The sequence below is a fragment of the Mustela erminea genome, chromosome 2 (genome assembly GCF_009829155.1).
Source record: "Mustela erminea isolate mMusErm1 chromosome 2, mMusErm1.Pri, whole genome shotgun sequence".
Lineage (NCBI taxonomy): Eukaryota > Metazoa > Chordata > Mammalia > Carnivora > Mustelidae > Mustela > Mustela erminea.
Window position 1 is genome coordinate 125,074,409 of NC_045615.1, and position 17,865 is coordinate 125,092,273.

The 17,865-nt window shown below is 36.1% G+C and overlaps 1 long non-coding RNA gene across 1 annotated transcript; it reads right to left on the reverse strand.

Annotated features, from left to right (window-relative positions):
- Positions 1-627: 627 nt before the first annotated feature.
- Positions 628-16,843, reverse strand: LOC116583825. The gene is made up of 3 exons (XR_004282926.1): positions 16,832-16,843; positions 14,341-14,342; positions 628-713 (listed from the first exon to the last, which is right to left on the reverse strand). It is a non-coding gene; the product is annotated as an uncharacterized LOC116583825 (long non-coding RNA).
- Between the last annotated feature and the right edge of the window lie 1,022 nt (positions 16,844-17,865).

A 17,865-nucleotide genomic window follows, 5' to 3' on the forward strand; every position in this document is an offset into this window, starting at 1 on the left:
GTCAGTTTCTTCCTGATTCAGTTTTGGAAGGTAAAATGTTTCCAGGAATGCATCCATTTCATCTAGGTTGCTTAACTTGTTGGCATATAACAATTGATAATAATTTATGATGATTGTTTCTATCTCCTTGGGATTAGTTGTGATCTCTCCTTTTTCATTCATAATTTTATTAATTTAGGTCCTCTCTCTTTTCTTTTGGATTAGCTTGGCCAATGGTTGTCAATCTTATTGATTCTTTCAAAAAACCAGGTTTTAGTTTCATTGATGTGTTCTACTATATCTCTGGTTTTCTATCTCATTGATCTCTGCTCTAATCTTGATTATTTCCCTTCTTGTGTAGGAGGTAGGCTTAATTTGTTGTTGACTCGCCAGTTCTTTAAGATGTAAAAAGAGCTGGTGTAGTCAGGATTTTTCGATCAATTTATTTATTTATTTGTTTGTTTGTTTATTTATTTTTCTGAGGGAGGCTTAGGTGGCTATGTATTTTCCCCTTAGGACCGCCTTTGCCGTATCTGATAGGTTTTGGACCAAAGTGTCTTCATTCTCATTGGTTTCCATGAATTGTTTAAGTTCTTCTTTGATTTCCTGGTTATCCAAACATTCCTAAGCATGTAGCTTCCAGGTGTTTGAATTCCTTCCAAACTTTTTCTTGTGGTTGAGTTCTAGTTTCAAAGCATTGTGGTCTGAGAATACACAGGGAATAATTTCAATCTCTTTGTTTTGGTTGAGCCCTGATTTGTGACCCAGTATGTGGTCTATCCTGGAGAAAGTTCTATATTCATTCAAGAAGAATGAGTATTCTGTTGTTTTAGGGTGGAATGTTCTGTATATATCTATGAGATCCATCTGCTCCAAAGTGTCATTCAAAACTCTTTTTTCTTTATTGATTTTCTGCTTAGATGATCTATTACTGTGAATGGCTTGTTAACATCCCCTACTATTAATGTATTCTTATCAATATGACTCTCTATCTTGATTAACAGTTCTCTTATGTAGTTAGCTTCTCCCACATTGGGGGAATAAATCTTTACAATTCTTAGACCTTTTTGGTGAATAGAGCCTTTAAGAATGATGTAGTATCCTCCTTTATCTCTGACTACAGCCTTTAGTTTAAAATCTAATTTATTTGATATGAAAATCACTACCCCAGCTTTCTTTTAAGGCCCATTGGCATGAGCTTCTCCATCCCTTCACTTGCAGTCTGGATGTATCCTTAGGTTCCAAATATGTCTCTTAAAGACAGCATATGGATAGGTCCTGTTGTTTTATCCAATTTGTAATCCTGTGCCATTTTATGGGAGAATTTAGACCCCTCACATTGTGAGTGATTATTGAAAGATACATTTTTATTGACAACATGTTGCCTGAGAAGTCCTTGTTTCTATAGATTGCTTTAGTAAATTTCTGTTCTATATCACTCTTGGGTTCTTTCTTCTTTTATAGAACCCCCCCCCTTTGATATTTCTTGTAATGCCAACTTGATGGTCACATACTCTTTTAAACCTTGCCGGTCTTGGAAGCTTTTTATCTCTCTATCCATTTTGAATGTCAACCTTGCTATATAAAGTATTCTTGGCTGTATGTTCTTCTCATTCAGTGCCCTGAATATGTTTTGCCAGCCTTTTCTGGCTTTCCAGGTTTCTGTGGACATGTCTGATGTATTCTAATGGACCTTCCTCTGTACATAAGGAATGTCTTCCCCCTAGCTGCTCTCAAGAGCTCTTGTCTAAAATTATGATTCATCAGTCTCACAATTAAGTGTCTTGAGGTCTTTCTTAATTTGTTGCTCTTGTAGGGGTGATCTTTCTGCCACTAGGACAGGAATGCTGGTTCCTTCGCCCAGATTGGGAAAATTATTGTGGTCAATTTGTTCAACTATATCTTCTAGTCTTCTTTCTTTCTCCTCCTCCTCAAGGTTCCCAATAATTCTGACATTGGAAGGTTTCATGGCCTCATTTATTTCCCTAATTCTGTTTTCATGGCTTCTAAGCTTTTTGCTCCAGGCTTCCTCCTGATCATTTTTCTCTATCAGTTTGTCCTCTAGATCACTAATTTTTCCTTCTGCCTTGGTTACCCTAGCTATTAGAAAACTAGATTAGGTTGCATCTCATTGATAGCCCTGATAACTTCTTCCCAGGTGGCTTTCCCTTCTGCCTTAATCGATTCCACCTTGTCATTAATGGCATTCTCCAACCTAGCCATTGCCTGGATAATTATTACCCTGAATTCTCTTTCTGACATACAATTTACATCCATATCCAATAGCTCTGATGGAGAGGACACAGTCTCTGAATTTTTCCTGTGTTGCATGTTCCTCTTCCTAGCCATTTTGGTGAGAAGTTGTTGAGGGGATATATAGCTGAATAAATCAACCACAATCCAGGCAAGGTACACCCTGGAATGTTTCTGAGCAATCTGAAATCACCACCAAAAAGAAAGAAAAAAAGAGAGAGAGAAAGAGAGAGACAGAAAAGAGAAGACCCATCTAGAATGGGCCCAAAAGGTATGATTTATAAGGTATACAAACAAAAATGGACAAATAAAAAGACCAAAAAGGTAAATGACAAAAAAAAAAGAACCCAGCCAAAATGTACCCCAAGGATAAGATTTATATAATACCAGAACAAAAAGAAATACACAGAAACACCGACAGAGGAAAAAGATGGGCAGGTGGTTATAAATCCTCAATGTGGGTGAGGAAGGTTATCTTGATTCTTCCTAGGTGCATCTTGATATCTTTGTTAAAGGACTCAGATTTCCAGAGTTAAAGGGAGATTAAAACTAGTTTATATATAGGGATAGTATTGATTAGGGGAAAATGATTACCTTGAAGCTTATATCTATATGTATATTTAAAAAATATAAAAGAAATAAGAAAAGACAGGTATATGTATGAAAAAAGTTTGAGTTAAAAGGTTATTATGGAATATGTTGTATTAAACCTCTAGTTATAATGGTAAATAGGTTAAACAAATAAAATAGAGCAAGAATAGTGAGAACAAATTAAAAATATAAGTTGTGTCTATGAAATATACAGGTTTTCGGGCAATACCAGGAGCTTAATATATTGTTTTCTCCATATATTGGGGTTTTACAGTTTTATGGGGACCCAGTGGTGGTTTTCTGCTCATTCTTTTGGCTGGCTTTCTGGGGGAGGGACCATGCCTTGTTTTTCAGACTGTCTTGCTTGGGTTGAGTCCTCCTGCCCCCTATCAAGGGGCTTGGCTCTGTGGACACTGGTTTTCAGGCTTTTGTTCTCTGGAGTTTTTGTATGTTTTTGTTTTTGTTTTCTTTTCACTTTGGCAGCTTTTGGCAGCTTTTTGGATGTTTAGAGAAAAGCAAACTGCACTCTGACCTCTGTCTCAGAGAGAAGCCTCAGACTTCTCCCCTCTGGGTGGTCCAGAACTCAGAGACTCCCCCTCTGCAAAATCTGCTGAACCGTGCAACCTCCCATGGGCAGAGGATGTCCCCAGCCACCATCTCAGGGGTTACCCAAAGCACCTTCTTGTCTCTGAACCCCTGTGCCAACACCACAAGCAATATAGGTCCAGGGATCCAGCTTCCAGTGATGCCTTTGCTGGTACTGCAGACCTCAGGTTGCTATCACAGGTAATCACACTGAGTTACTTTAGCCCCAGCTGGGAGAGTCCAGACTCTCGGCCAGTCTTAGAGATCTAAGGATGGAGCTTTCTCAGGACCCAAAGGGAGAAGGTCAGACCCTGGTCACACAGTGTGCAAAAGATCCAGGGAGCACAGGCTGGTGCCGCCATCAGACTCCCTTATGCAAAGGCAGGAATGTGCCCAGCTGAGCAGTGATGCAAACCCCTCAATCCAGGGGCTCAGCTGGACTCCCTCTGGCATGGGTGGTCACTGGTGGTGGCCATCCTGGGTCTGTGAGCTGAGGCCTGTGGCCATGACTGCCTGATTCCACCAGTTGTCCCTTAAGATCTTTTGCTCTTTTTGAGTGATTTTAACCAGACTCCAAGTTAATGCTGGTCCCCAATCACAGGGCAGTCTCATATTAGGGTATTCCTTTCCAATGGTTCACTTCTGGTGGCTCCCTCCCCCTTCTATCTGTCCTCTGATATCAGTCTGATTGTTCCTACTCTGCTTTACCTCTTCACTGGAGTCTTCTGCTCCCACAGAGATCCAGAAGTGTATAATCCTACATCTCAGGCTGATTTCATAGATGTTCAGAGTTTTCTGGTAGATAATTAGCTCACTTTAGGGCACTAGTTAAAAAAAAGTTTCCTACTTTTCCACCATCTTGCTTTCCCCTCCTCCATGAGGGGTTTTAATGTAAATAATATTGTTACTTAAATGAAGTAAATAAAAACTATTGAATTCATTTTAGAAATGTCTATTTTTTCCCTGATAAAGACAACCTTTAAAAAGTTAATATTATTTGAAACTGAATACATCATTTCTGAGAGTTTAAATCTAGAATTTATTTCCCCATGAAACATATGATTCCCCGCCCTCCAAACATTTCTGGATCAATACAGCAATATGTCACTTCCAAACAGTACTTAATTTGCAGTGTGGTCAAATACCATGTTGCCATAAAACCCCCATTGAACAATCCCTGCCTTTCCTCATTCCCGTTTCTTCTCCAAAGTATTACATAAAGAAAAACATATGCTCAGCTGATTTCCTCAGACCTGTCCCTCAGACAGAAAGACAAGCTGGTCTGAATGATTTTTTTCCTCTTTCTGCTTCACTCTCCTATGACCTGACTCTACCTGCCTGAAAATAGATCAGAGAGTGTATTAAATTAACTTGTGGTATTTTATTTCTGGCTGCATTGGGAAATAAATTATCAAACCTGAAGTTAACTTACTTTTTACCTCTTCTTTCCTTTATATCCTTAGGGCAAAATTTCCTTCAATAGTCCTTCAGATGGAAGGGCTTTATCCTCCATCATTAACTTTAAACTTTATTTTGAGATGATCATCAATCACCACTTGAATTCACTTGGCCTATTTGTCCAGTTATGTATCCAATTAAATACCACTTATTGAAGACTCAACATGTACCAGGCACTTACTGCTATTTTTTAAGATATACTTACTTACATGCACTTTTTAAAATTTTCATTTGCAATGCTTTTTAAAATATTTAAGGTGTGCTTAAAACATTCTACAACTGAAAGAGATGTGAAATCAGGTATCATAGCTTCAAGGTGGTGGGACAAAGAAATGAAAAATGAAATAGAGTGTTAAAAGAGAGCTTAGTTTTCAGTGAAATTCCATTTTTACTGAGGAGAAAAATAATGAAGTAAAGAGCTTTAAAAGGTAAAATAAAATTTTCAAAAACCTTAAGTATAACAAGTTTTCTCTTTCATCAATCTTACATATAAAATCCTTCATGTTGTTAGTCTCTGCATTCATTGGGTCATTTTTTATGCATATTTTTATTGTTTCTTCCATTCACTTATTCTTCCAACCAACATTTATAAAGGCTTCTTCTGTGCTAGATACATTCTAGGATTTGGGGATACAAGGGTGGAAAAAAATGTAAATATTCTCTATCATCTGGAGTACACTGTAGTAAAAGAGACAGAAAATAACAAAATAGGTTAATTAATTGTATAAAAGAGACAGATTAACCATGAACTAATGCAGCATAAATGTTAGGACCCTTAACCTGGACCTTTCTATTCTATTTCACCAATTCCAAGAACTGGGAAAGGCACTAGTAATATTTCACTTGGTCTTATCATTTTGTACAGTTTGTAAATTTATTCATTTTCTTGTGGTTAAGAATGTTACCTTTTTCTAAACTAATTTTCCTGTAAGAAGTTTCCTTGTCTTGGGTAGAGTTAGACATGCTGCAGTCATCATTGCTTCCTAGTAAGGGGAAGTGGAATGAAGGATCCACTGGGGTTATAGCACACTTAAATACAAACTCCTACTCACCAAACAACTTATTTTAGAGAACAAAATGCAAGCAAATACAAGTGTATTTAAAATACAGTGCAAATACACATATAAGAAAAATAAAATGCAAGTGTATTTAAACACAAATAAAATTGATACATATATATAAAGATATATAGATATATAGATATGTAAAGATATATAGATTGATTGGTAGATAAGTAGACAGTTAGGAATGTAAATATATAGAATAAGAAAGCAATTCAATAGAAAGATCACTAAAAGACTTGCACAAGCATTTTTACAAAAGAATCTAATCAAATGATCAATAAATTATTAGATCATGATCAGTCTCTCTAGTAATCAGTAAAATGTTAATTAAAATGAAATTTAGTACCCTTACATACATAAAATAATTGCTAATTTTGTTTTTAAATATCAAGTGTCAGAAAGGACAAGGTGACACATCAAGATACTTCATACACAATTCTTGAGAGTGAAAATTGTTGTAACTAATTTAGAAAACATTAAAACTCAATATATGCATAATCCATGACTCACGAATTCACTTACATGAATATTCCCAACAGAAACCTATGAACTTCTGCACAAAAAGACAAGTACAAAAAAAGTTTATAGCAATTATTCTTAGAACAAAAAAAGTAAAGTAATCCAAATAACTATCATTATTAAAATAGATCAAAGTGGATTAAAAATTTCAACATCAGCTGCAAGCAACTTCTTTCAAGACATGTCTCCAAAGGCAAAGGAAACACAACTGAAAATGAACTTTGGAACTTAATTGAGATCAAAAGCTTCTGCACAGCAAAGGAAACAGTCAACAAAACAAAGGGGCAACCCATGGAAGGGGAGAAGATATTTGCAAATGACACTACAAAAAGGGCTGATATGCAAGATCTATAAAGAACTCCTCAAACTCAACACACACAAAATAGATCATTACATCAAAAAATGGGCAGAAGACATGAACAGACACTTCACCAGAGAAGACATAGAAATGGCTAACAGACACATGAAAAAATGCTCATCAGCATCAGCTCATCAGGGAGATTCACATCAAAATGACATTGAGATACCACCTTTCACCAGTTAGAATGACCAAAATCAACAAGACAGTAAACAAAAAGTGTTGGGGAAAATGTGGAGAAAGGGGAATACTTTTACACTTTTGGTGGGAATGCAAGTTGGTGCAGCCGCTTTGGAAAACAGTGTGGAGATTCCTCAAAAAATTAAAAATAGAGCTACCCTATGACCCTGCAGTTGTACTACTGGGTATTTGCCCCAAAGATACAAATGTAGTGAAAAGAATGGCCATTTGTACCCCAATGTTCATAGCCGCGATGGCCACAATCGCCAAACTGTGGAAAGAACCAAGATGCCCTTCAACAGATGAATGAATAAAGAAGATATGGTCCATATATACAATGGAGTATTATGCCTCCTTCAGAAAGCATGAATATGCAACATTTGTATCAACACGTATGAGTCTGGAGGAGATTACGTTGAGTGAAATAAGTCAAGCAGAGCGGGTCAATTATCATATGATTTCACTTACTTGTGGAGCATAAGGAATAACACGGAAAACATTTGGAGATGGAAAGAAGTGAGTTGGGGGAAATCGAAAGGGGAGGCCAATGATGAGGGACTGTGAACTGTGAGAAAGAAACTGAGGGTTTTGGAGGGGAGGGTGGTGGGGGGTTGGGTGAGCCTGGTTGTGGATATTAAGGAGGGCATGTATTGCATGGAGCACTGGGTGTGGTGCATAAACAATGAATTATGGGTCACTGAAAAAAAAATAAGTTCAATTAAATGAAAAAAAAAATTCAAAAGATGGGCACCTGGGTGACTCAGTATGTTAAGCCTTTGCCTTTGGCTCGGGTCATGATATCAGGGTCCTGGAATCGAGCCCCTCATTGGTCTCTCTACTCAGTGGGGAGGCTGCTTTCCTCTTCCTCCCCACCTCTCTGCCTATTTGTGATCTCTCTCTCTCTCTCTCTGTCAAAATAAGTAAATAAAATCTTTTAAAAAATATCAAAAGAGGGGTGCCTGGGTGGCTCAGTGGGTTAAAGCCTCTGCCTTTGGCTCACATCATGATCCCAGGGTCCTAGGATTGAGCCCCGCATCAGGCTCTCTGCTTGGCGGGAAGCCTGCTTCCTCCTCTCTCTCTGTCTGCCTCTCTGCCTACTTGTGATCTCCATCTCTCAAATAAGTAAATAAAATCTTTAAAAAAATATCAAAAGAATGGCACATGCACTAACATGGATACATCTAATTAACATTATCAGATTTGCATTTAATGTAAAAGAAGCCTTTCTTTTCTGTATACTTTTTTGTAAAAAAGGCTTTATTTACACAAAGATTAAATGCAGACACAAACAAACAAACAAAAAAGTACCTCTTATCAAAATCAGTGTAGTGCTTAGTATTGGAAAAAAATGACGAAGTTGTGATATTTTCAATACTGAATATTTTGGAAAATATTTTATGCCACTCTGATAAGTAATATTTTTTCTTTTTTCTTTTTTTTGTATTTCCAAAATTATTACCTAGTAAGAACACTTTTTCATATGGTTACTGGTCATTTGACATTCTAATGATGATTAAATAGTAATACTATTTGCCCAATTTTTTTTGTTGTTATTTATTAATTTATTTTAAAGAGAGAAAGACAGAGAGAGAGGGGTGGAGGGGCAGAGGGAGAGAATCATAAGACTCCCTTGCCTAGCACTGAACCCACTGTGGGGCTCAATCTCACAACCCTCATCATGACCCAAGCCAAAAGCAAGAATTAGCACTTAACCAACTGAGCTAACCAGGTGCCTCTGCCCCAATTTTTTTTTTTAAGACAATTTTTTTAATTGTTTTATGTTAGTTACAATACAATACACCATTAGTTTTTGTTGTGGTGTTCCAAGATTCATTGTTTACATATAACACCCAGTGCTCCCCATGCAATATGTGCCTTCCTTAATACTCACCACCAGGCTCACCAATAACCCTACCTTCATACCCTTTAAAATCCTGTTTGTTTCTCAGAGTCTACAGTCTCTCATATTTCATCTCCCCCTCTGATTTCCCCCTTTCCTTTTCCTTTTCTTCTCTTAATGTCCTTCATGCTATTCCTTGTGTTCCACAAGTGAGTGAAACCATATGATAATTGACTTTAAACTGAGATTTGTTTTCCTTTTTGTTATCAGAATTCTTGTATACAAATTAACCTTTTCTTCTGCAACTATTTAGAAACCCTTTTGTTCCCAGTTACATGTTATTGATTCCTTGTTTACATTTACTTTCTTTTTTCCATAAAATCTTTAAAATGTGATTTATTAATCAAATCATAAATGGTTCCAAAGTTTTCATTATGACTAGAACATATGTTTCTAATTTTGTTCAGTTTGAAATTTTTTTTTAACATCCAAATCTCTGATCCATCTGATTTGTATATATGTGTGTATATTGTAAACATTCAATTGAATACACACATGCCTATATGCTTTGGTCAAAACATGTGAAGCTTCACATGTGGTGTACTAGAATGAGAGTTATTACCCCCGATCCATGTGATCTTGGTTCTAATCTCATTTTATTCACTGCTTTGTTGTTAAACTTAATGTCATTTTATAATTTCTGGTCTGTTACTTCAGCTGTGAAATGAGTGTTTGACAAGATTGCATCAAAGAGATGTAAGCATTTGCTAGATAGGGACTGAATACTTCGGAAGAGTTTTGACTCAGTTCTGGTAGTTTGTACATGCTGTGTGCAGTCCTGGCCCTGGTCTCTCTTAGAACCTTGAAATCTATAACCTTCTGCGGTTAAAATTTATTCTCACCTCTACAACTAGAAGGAAAATTAATATAATGTTATTTATATAAGACATATGTATCATTAATTTTTAGACCGTAATTCTTTTGTTTAAGTGGAATATATAACTTCATAGCCACAACCATTGGTGATTTTACTAAGGATGCCACCTGATCTAAATGCATTCAGTCTGGAATACTTAACTCCTTAAAACTTGCAGTTTGAGGGGCACCTGGATGGCTCAGTGGGTTAAAGCCTCTGCCTTTGGCTCAGGTCACGATCCCAGGGTCCTGGGATCGAGCCCCGAGTAGGGCTCTCTGCTCCATGGGGAGCCAGCTTCTTCCTCTCTCTCTGCCTGCTTCTCTGCCTACTTGTGATCTCTGTCTGTTAAATAAATAAATAAAATCCTTAAAAACAAAAAACAAACAAAAAACCAAACAAACAAACAAAAACAAACAAAAAACACTTGTAGTTTGAATACAGAAGATTAGTTTGAGAAACCAGTTTCATTCTTTTGGTAATAAAACAAGGCAAAAATATTCGTGGATTATGTTTCTTGGGAGTCATATGCAAGTTGTCATGGAAAAGAAAAGAAAATGGTATGGAGTAAGAGGGTGATGGAAGAGGTAGAATAAGGGAAGAGGAGATGATATCTCTGTGAGACAAGAGATATCTTCCTTCTCCTACCTTTCAGGTTTAGTTGAAACATGTCTGCTGAACTTACTTTCTTTGGATTCCATGAAAATATTCTGTACCCTTACTTTCTATAATGTTCTTTATAGGAGTGCAATAGATGTGATTGTGTTCTTCCCAAATTCTGTATTGAAACTTTCCCAGTATGATGGTATTTGGAGATGGAACCTCTCAGAGATAATTAACCTTTAAAACTTCTCCCTCCAACAAAACAAAACAAAACAAAAACAAACAAAAAACAAACAAAAAAAAACCTATATTCGCAATATGTTTAACAATTAAATATGCAGAGTAGTGTACATATTACATTATTTTAATAATTTAACACTGAAAATCATTTACTACATTTCTATTTTAAAAATAGGAAAAGTAAAGATCTAAATAGAAAATCTTTTTTTCAAGTTCACATGCCAAGTATATAACAGAATTCAAACCCATGCCTATTTGATTCCACAGCTATAACTTTTCACTGGGACAGGTTGTGGTAAAAATTTTACAAAACACTATTAGAGGATTTTTCAGTTTGGGCTTTTGAAACATCTATATTAAGAATTTGATTTTAGTTACTGGCAAGATTTGATATTAAGATGCAAATAAATTCAAGATGTTTTATGGTGTTTTCCCCAAAATCTAGATGATATTTAGTTTCTGTTTTAGGGGAGATTTCAAATGGAATATGTTATACAAATAGAGTCTGGAAACAGACTCTCTCTTGTACTTTATTCTAATTATCGCCTGAAATTATAGCCTTTTAGGGCACAGAATGTATTAGTCCTCCTCTTTCTGAATGTTCTTACCAATAGCCCATTCTACATTCACCACCGTACAGCCATATGGTGCTGCTCAGTCTTTTATTGAGACTCTTGATTGAGAAGCCCCATGGGACTGTGAACAGCCAAGGAAAGAGAAAAGGATTAGTAGTAATAATAGGAAGATTGGACTAGAAAGGCTGATTCAGCTGTCTAGGAGCCATAATTTCCTACAATGCCAGCAGCAAGGGAACTAATTACATGGCAGACATTATGGACTCCAGGTACATTTTTCATTTCACCTCAAGTTGAAGTCATCTTCTAAAGAACTTGTTATATAAAACAATGTGTTTGCTGCCAAGATGCACTCAAATATATATGACAAAAATGCCATACCAAACTCTCCATGTAATAAAAATTCTCAAGGCTATGAAATTTTCGCCTCCTCTCCCATTAATAAGGGGATTCATTCTCGGTCAGTGCATTATAATATCCTTGTTCACTCTGATGTTTCATAGTACACCAGCAGGCAATTGTGCTTCTCAGTGAGACTTACTTTTTGAACTTTGGAGTATGGTAAAATGTCAAGTTCATATTGTATAATGCAGCTTTTTTTTTCATTTTTATTGTCTAAAAATTGCTTTCTCCAAAATATGACAAAATAATAGCACTAATGACTATTAAACTAACACTTTCTCATTCTCTAAGTATTGATTCTTACAAAACATAAATTCAACATTAACATTAAATTTATTTTGCATTTTAAAGGGATATATTAAGAATCCTCAGTCAACTTAAGATGTTCATGGAAGGAGTGGCTGGTTGCTCAGATGGTTAAGAGTCTGCCTTCAGCTCAGGTCAGGATATCCAGGTCCTGAGACTGAGCCTCATCTTGGGCTCCGAGCTCAGCAGGGAGTCTGCTTCTCCTTCTGCCTCTCCCCCTGCTTGTGCTCTCTCCCTCTCTGTCTCTGTCTCTCTCTCAAATGAATAAATAAAATCTTAATTACAAAAAAAAAGATGTTCATGGAATATACACTATATACAAAGATCTGAAATAGTCATTATAAGGCAGAGATATTTTTAAGGGACTGTTATAACTTCTGAAGATCTTAATAATGTATTGGGGAAAATATATAAAATAATAAAAATAGATAAAAATGAATGAATCAGAAATATGAATATTTTTAGTATGTATACAGAACACTACAGGGAAGTAAATAAATTAATTAATTTTTGGCTTTCTTTAATATTGATTCCTGTTCATTCCCCACCCTCTTTTTATGAACATCTCTCCTCATCTAGGTAAATTCTTAATTCCATGTCAGTGATTCATCTATCTTCATACACTGAATGATGGCTGTAGTCTCATGACATATCTATTTTCACAAATCCTTGGTCCCACTCTCTTCAGCTCAGATAGTTACTTCAAACTGCAATCATTTTACTTAAGGTTCTTCATGAAGGACCTTTAAAAAAAAATCTATATCCAACTACCTACTGGATTATAACTAGTTAATGATTTTTATTACATTTGTAGCATAAGCTAAATGCTAGGATTATAATCATATAAAAGTAGGTATTATTTCTTCCTTTATAAAAAATACATTCTGGTGACATCAGGGTAAACTTACATATCTCAAATAAATATCCAGAACTTATTAGCCCATTGTGGAAGGGACCAGCTAGTGGATCACAAAACATGTCTTTCTTTGCCTTGCATAAGAAACAAATTTGCACTTATCAGCACCATCCATTGTTTTTAAATATGGCCCTGTAGCTGAATGGCCACATCACTGAGATCTAGCCAATGGAATCTGAGTGGAAGTAATGTGTATATCTAGCATGGCCTTTGTTACCTCCTATGTTTATTTTCCTCTCACCTGCTCTTCCACTGAAAAATCAATATACCTGTGAAAAGAGTCGAGCCTTAATAGGAAAGTAACCACAGATCCAGAATCACTGCTCAGAAGAAATCAATCTGCTAAACAGAAACTTCTTTTGCCCTTTAAGTGGGTAGAAAAAAATACTTCTACTGACTTAAGCCACAGAGATTATAGAGTTTATGCTTTACTGTTCTGATGTTACTTTAATACAGAAATAGGTGATACAAGACTATAAAAATAATTTCTAACACATATGACATTGGTTTCATAATAGAGTAGAGGACCACGATGAAAAATTCTGGAGGCTAAAGAGATGAAAAATCATTATATGCAGTGACAAAACATTTATTAAAACTGTTACATACCATGACTTGGAAGGCAGTACACAGAACATATAGCTCTAAGAGATGTAGTTAGGTAAAGGACATTGGCTTTTGCTCTTACTTTTAGACATGTATAAGAAATCCATGTTCACAGACCAGAACTGGACAGCTTGCAAACAGAAAAAAAATAAAAAATAAAGTTCAGAAATTTTAGGATATAAACATTTGGAAGAAGAAAGGACCCTACATCAGGTGGTAATTTAGGATCTTGAACTGGAAGACATGAGTGCATTAGACTTTACGTTGACACCAATGGGTAAGATGTGCTTTTCATATATGATTAGTAAAATCAGTATTTGGTAACCAGAAGAAAATAATTATTTCCTAGGACATGGGGAAGCCATTGTGTAGAAGATATTTGGAATCTCAGTCACTTCTTGAAAGACAGAAACACCCATTTTGAAATTAAATGATGATTATCTTTCATTATTACCTTAAGATTTAGTTACAGCAACCAACATTAATGCTAATGTATCCCTCCCACTCACACAATTACCCTCACCTCCCCAAATATGTATGTGTAAATATGTATTATTTGTGTTTACCTATCTTATTTATTTATTTATTTAAAAGGGATCACAAGTGGGCAGAGAGGCAGGCAGAGAGAGAGAGAGAAACAGGATCCCTGCTGAGCAGAGAGCTCGATGAAGGGCTCAATCCCAGGACTCTGAGATCATGACCTGAGCTGAAGGCAGAGGCTTAAATCACTGAGACACCCAGGTTCCCCATCTATCATCTTTCTATTTACGTATCTAATTAATTGCACCTACTAACACATTATATTAGGAATCTAGATTTCCTATACAATAAGTCTTCATCAGATCTTTAACTCTTTCCTTACTTTTTATTAAAAACAAGAGTCATGTCCTTTGTATTTGTTTATTTGGTTGGTTTTTGACACTAAATTATATTTGTTTTAAAAACTATCCACTTCTCCCATATCTCAGGTTAGCACTATAGCTAAATGAATTGAATTATTAAGAATTAGAGGAATTAACTCTTCTCATACATCTTTCCCTCTCTTTTTTTCTCCTTTCCCCTTTATAGTGAGAAAGAAGTAGAGGAGAGGCAGATACCATTCACAAATAACTGTCCACAGTGAGGTTTTTGTAATCCCTTGGCTCATCAGAACTGTGCTGCCTTGTTTCAGTGATGTTGGGCTCAATATGGCATAGCTGTCCAGTAGCTTAAGAGCTTTCTAACAAATAACCTTCTAAGGCACTGGTGCTCCCTTTTGAATTGTCTGTATCTTCTTTCTGGTTTGCAACTAGCACCGATATTCTACATTTTTAATGTGTGTCCTTCTTTGTTTAAGTTGCAGCAGGTCCTAGAAAGTTTATAAAAATATGCAAAATTAATAATAATAGGATAATAGTTACCAACCTACCCATATTGAGAACTTGTTAACTTCCAAAAATGTTCAATTTCCATGTGAGACAAAATTTAATCATTATACCATTCCTATGAAATGGTTACTATTTTCTCCCATTTTACAGATGAGAAAACCAAGAGACTGAAAAAGTTCTCATAAAACTGGTGAAGGAAAATAAAGAATATTTTAAAAACCCAACATCAAACATAAAATAGGAGACATAATCTAAGATGTTTTAGATATGGAAAGGAAAATAAAATATTTTCAAAAATATTTATTATTGTAAATATGAATTTTTAAATGAAATAAAGAAATCTATTTACCAAGTTTGACATAAATAGTAGCATTCAATATTCACATATGTAGATCTAATAAAGCAGTTCAATCTTTATTTTATTTTTTAAATTTTATTTTAATTTTTTGGTGCTCAAAGGTTCGTTGTTCATGCACCAACCTCAATGCTCCATGCAATAGGTGCCCTCCTTAATACCCACAACCAGACTCACCCATTCCTGCACCACCCCCCAAAACCATCAGTTGGTTTCATAGAGTCCACAGTCTCTCATGGTTTGTCACCACTCTGATTTCGCCCAATTGACTTTTCCTTTCTTTCTCTTAATGTCCCCCATGTTCTTCCTTCTGCTCCACAAGTAGGTGAAACCATAGGATAATTGACCATCTCTGCTTAATTTATTTCACTCAGCATAATCTCCTCCAGACTTGTTCATGTTGATACAAATGCTGCATATTTATCCTTTCTGAGGGAGGCATAATGCTCCATTATATATGGACCATATCTTCTTTATTCATTCGTTTATTGAAGGGCATCTTGGTTCTTTCCACAGTTTGGCTATTGTTGCCATTGCGGCTATGAACATTGGGGTACAGATGGCCATTCTTTTCACTACATCTGTATCTTTGGAGTAAATACCCAGTAGTGCAACTGCAGGGTCATAGGATAGCTCTATTTTTAATTTTTTGAGGAATCTCCACACTGTTTTCCAAAGCAGCTGCACCAACTTGCATTCCCACCAACAGTGTAAGAGGATTCCTCTTTCTCCACATTCTCCCCAACACTTTTTGTTTACTGTCTTGTTGATTTTGGCCATTCTAATTGGTGAAAGGTGGTATCTCAATGTCGTTTTGATGTGAGTCTCCCTGATGAGCTGATGCTGATGAGCATTTTTTCGTGTGTCTGTTAGCCATTTGTATGTCTTCTCTGGGGAAGTGTCTGTTCATGTCTTCTGCACATTTTTTGACATAAAGATCTGTTTTGTGTGTGTTGAGTTTGAGGAGTTCTTTATCGATCTTGCATATCAGCCCTTTGTCTGTGATGTTATTTGCAAATATTTTCTCCCATTCCATGGGTTGCCTCTTTTTTTTTTGTTGACTGTTTCCTTTGCTGTGCAGAAGTTTTTGATTTCAATGAAGTTCCAAAAGTTCATTTTTAGTTGTGTTTCCTTTGCCTTTGGAGACTATCTTGAAAGAAGTTGCTTTGGCCAGTGTCAAAGAGGTCACTGCCTATGTTCTCCTCTAGGATTTCATAGATTCCTGCCTCGCATTGAGGTCTTTTATCCATTTCGAGCTTATCTTTGTGTACGGTGTAGGAGAATGGTCAAGTTTCATTCTTCTACACATAGCTCTCCAATTTCCCCAGCACCATTTATTGAAGAGACTGTCTTTTTTCCACTGGATATTTTTTCCTGCTTTGTTGAAGATTATTTCATCATAGAGTTCCAGGTCCATATCTGGGCTCTCTACTCTGTTTCACTAGTCTATGTGTCTGTTTTTGTGCCAGTACCATGCTGTCTTGGTGATCACAGATTTGTAGTAAAGCTTGAAATTAGGCAACATGATGCCCCCAGTCTTGTTTGTCTTTTTCAACATTTCCTTAGCAATTTGGCCTCTCTTCTGGTTCCATACAAATTTTAGGATTGTTTGTTCCAGCACTCTGAAAGATGCCAGTGGAATTTTGATCAGGATGGCATTGAAAGTGTAGATTGCTTTGGGCAGTTTAGACATTTTTACAATGTTTATTCTTCTGATCCACAAGTATGGAATGGTCTTCCATCATTTTTGTGTCTTCTTCAATTTCTTTCATGACTGTTCTGTACTTCCTCCAGTATAGATCTTTTACCTCTTTGGTTAGATTTATTCCAATGTATCTTATGGTTCTTGGTGCTATAGTAAATGGAATCAATTCTCTATTTTCCTTTTCTATGTTTTCATTGTTAGTGTATAAGAAAGCAACTGACTTCTGTGCCTTGATTTTGTATCCTGCCACATTACTGAATTGTTGTTTGAGTTCTAGTAGTTTAGGGCTGGAGCCTTTTGGGTTTTCCATATAAAGCATCATGTCATCTGCGAACAGAGAGAGTTTGACTTCCTCTTTGCCAATTTGAATAACTTTTATTTCTTTTTGTTGTCTGATTGCTATTGCTAGGACTTCTAGTACTATATTCAACTGTGGTTGCAAGGGCAGGGATCCCTGGTCTGTTCCTGATCTCAAAGGGAAGGCTGTCAGCTTTTTCTCATTGAGAATGATATTCACTCTAGGTTTTGTATAGATAGATTCTATGAAGTTGAGGAATGTTCCCTCTATCCTTATACTTTGAAAAATTTAATCAGGAATGGATGCTATATTTCGTCAAATGCTTTTTCTGCATCAATTGAGAGGTTCATATGTTTTTTTGTTTGTTTGTTTGTTTTTTCTCTTCTCTTATTGATTTGTTCTCTCACAATGATTGATTTGTAAATGTTGAACCACCATTGCATCCCAGGGATAAATCCCACCTGGTCATGGTGAATAATCTTTTTAATGTAGTGTTGGATCCTATTAGCTAGGATATTGTTGAGATCTTGGCGTCCATATTTATCAGGGCTATTGATCTGAAATTCTCCTTTTTGGTTGCATCTTTGCTTGGTTTGGGGTCAGGGTAATGCTGGCTTTATAGAAAGAGTCTGGAAGTTTTCTTTCGTTTCTATTTTTTGAAACAGTTTCAGGAGAATAGGTATTATTTCTTCAGTGAATGTTTGGTAGAATTCTCCAGGGAATCTGTCAGGTCCTGGGGTCTTGTGCTTTGG